We start from the raw sequence: 2,751 nt of genomic DNA on the forward strand, positions 1-2,751 counted from the left end.
AGTAGTACCCCACTCCCTAGTTTATGAAATCAAAAATGTCTCCAGACATTGCCAACTGGCCCCTGGGAGGCAACAGTCCCTTGCTGAGAACCACCGCAGTAGAGAATAGAATAGTAATACAATGTAAAACTTTGACTATCAAAATGGATGTTAGTATCAAACTACTATGGTATTTAATTCCATCTGATAACATTTAAAACAGTGATAGTTACTGTAAAATGACATTTTACAATGCACTGGACACTACATTATTTGCCATTACTTAAAATAATGGTCAAGAACTTTAAATGATCCACTGGTTGAAAGCATCCTGTAGTTTATAGGAAAGGTGAGTAATGCACATTAACCTTCACTTAAGAGTTTTTTTTTTGGAAAAGGAGTTTCGCTCTGTCGCCAAGGCTGGAGTGCAGTGGCGCCATCTCGGCTCACTGCAGCCTCCGCTTCCTGGGTTCAAGCAATTCTCCGGCCTCAGCCTCCCGAGTAGAGGGGACTACAGGTGTGCGCCGCCATGCTTGGCTAATTTTTGTATTTTTAGTAGAGACAGGGTTTCACCATGTTGGCCAGGATGGTCTTGATTTCCTGACCTCGTGATCCGCCTGCCTCGGCCTCCCAAAGTGCTGGGATTACGGGGGTGAGCCACCGCGCCTGGCCCCAATTAAGAGATCTTTTGCAAACCCTAATATGGCACTTTAGAACACTATATGTTTATCTTGTATATTTCTAAGACTTTTTTCCTTTTGATGAACGTATTAAGTTCTTGAAAACTATCTTTCTTGATAAACGTCTAGAAAATCTAACTGAAAAGATCAGAGCTTTTAAACAAATGTCAACTACTTAGATGCAGAGCAAACATTTTTCAAAATTCAAATTGTGTAGACTAGTAACCGTGTTTTATTTCCATGTTTCAAATGACGCCTATACAATTCCAAGCATCTGGAGGCTTAGAATAGTTTAAGAACTCCAAAGACCTATTCGATACAAAGAAGCAGTACAGGTATCTCCTTAATCCTGTTACTAGTTACCTAAATAGTTTCACTATGCCCCGGTTCTCTCAGCTTAATCAGTTTAATAGCAACTTATGTAGTACTTTTATTGTTTTAAACCAATCTACATAGATTGTCTACTATTAATCGAACAAATTTATGAGGCATATAGAAAAGATGTCAGAAAGAAGAAATCTGTAGTTAAGTAATAACTTGCTTTGTTTACAATTCAGCAGCAGAAGCAGCCTCACAGCTGAACTACAGCACAGGTCTCCAGAACCATCACACCAAACTCCTTTTCCTAAGAAAGTCTCACTTGAGCTTTTAACTCTACATTATATGGAGTTTGGGGATATTTGAAAGCAAGTTAAATAAAATTCCCACCAAAGGTGGCATAAGGCACTAGGTAGAAGTAGCCAAACTTAAGTACAGTAAGTCAATTTCTAGAAAGCTTTGAATATTATTTCAATTTGTCCGTATTCAATGCAAATCATTACAAAATCACGTCTATTTTGAATTTATTAAATTTCTCAAAGATTTTTTTTTCAAAATCTGAGTTCTTATAAGAATTTGTAACAAATACCTGTTACAATCAAACAATACTGAAAGTATTGTTACTTTTGATAACCTGGTATAGATGTTTCTTATTAACCCGCTGTAAAGAGTTGATCTACACATGCCAGTTACCATGGTCTTCTAAAAGCACTGTTCAAGCCCTAAAATTAACTCATCAAGACTCAGATGTTTAATAACGTGTCAGGAACCACCTGTCCCTCAGACTAAAAATCACTTCTCATTTTAACTACTCTAGCACTAAAAGTGAAAAGCATAATAATGTATCTACTAGCGCTACTGCTAAACAGTCCGGGTCCCCTGAAACTTATCCCTAAACACAGTGCTTTCGTGCGGCATCTGCGCCTTACTTTTGCAGTCTGGGGTGACTGAGTCAACGTGACCGTGCGGAGCACCAAGCAGCCCCGGGTCCCCATGGCTACCGCCAGGGCAACGCTTCGCGGCCCGCTCCTCAGGGACCCTCACGGGCGGCGCCGGGAAATCAGCCTTGCGGAGAGGAACCGCAGGGCTCCGGGGCCGGGCTGGGGCAGCCGGCGGGCAGCAGAGGCAAGCCTGGCAAACTCTTCCCGGCTTCTTCGCGGTGCTTGGGGCAGACGTCTTGGCGACACCAGGCCGCGTCGGTTCCCCTTCATCCTATTTTCCCTTTAACACGGTGGCTTGAGAACTTTTTTTTGTGCCCACTCAAGAAAATTTTAAATGATTTTATAGATACAATCCCAAATATGAAGCTCCAACAAACCCGCCACTACTCGAGCCTTTCTCACCGTCTTCCTCACAGGCCCCACCCCCTACCGCGAGGAGCACGAGCTGAGGGGAACACAAGCCCCCGTTGGGCACTCTCCGGCCTCGCCCCGCCCCCAGGCGCGCACCCAACCCATATAAGGCGAGGGGAGGCAATCGCCCCAGCTCTGCCTCCGCCTCTCGCGCCGTCCAGAGGGAAGGATTTGCAATAGACTTCCTCAGTTCATTTTTTCTTATTCCCTCCTCCCTTAAAGGGCCGTTTCCACAATGGTAAAAGGAACGCACCAGTAAACCACAATAATCATAAAAGATGACTGTAATTAAGAGTCTTTCTGAAACCAGAAACCGCGAGTTCATGCCCCCACCTCAAGAGCCCGAGCTTCCCCCTCTCTGAACCGCCCCCACACCCGCTCCCGCGAGCTCCCGCTTACGCTTTCCGGGCGGCGCGCGACGC

The sequence above is a fragment of the Pongo abelii genome, chromosome 2 (assembly GCF_028885655.2).
Source record: "Pongo abelii isolate AG06213 chromosome 2, NHGRI_mPonAbe1-v2.0_pri, whole genome shotgun sequence".
Classification (NCBI taxonomy): domain Eukaryota; kingdom Metazoa; phylum Chordata; class Mammalia; order Primates; family Hominidae; genus Pongo; species Pongo abelii.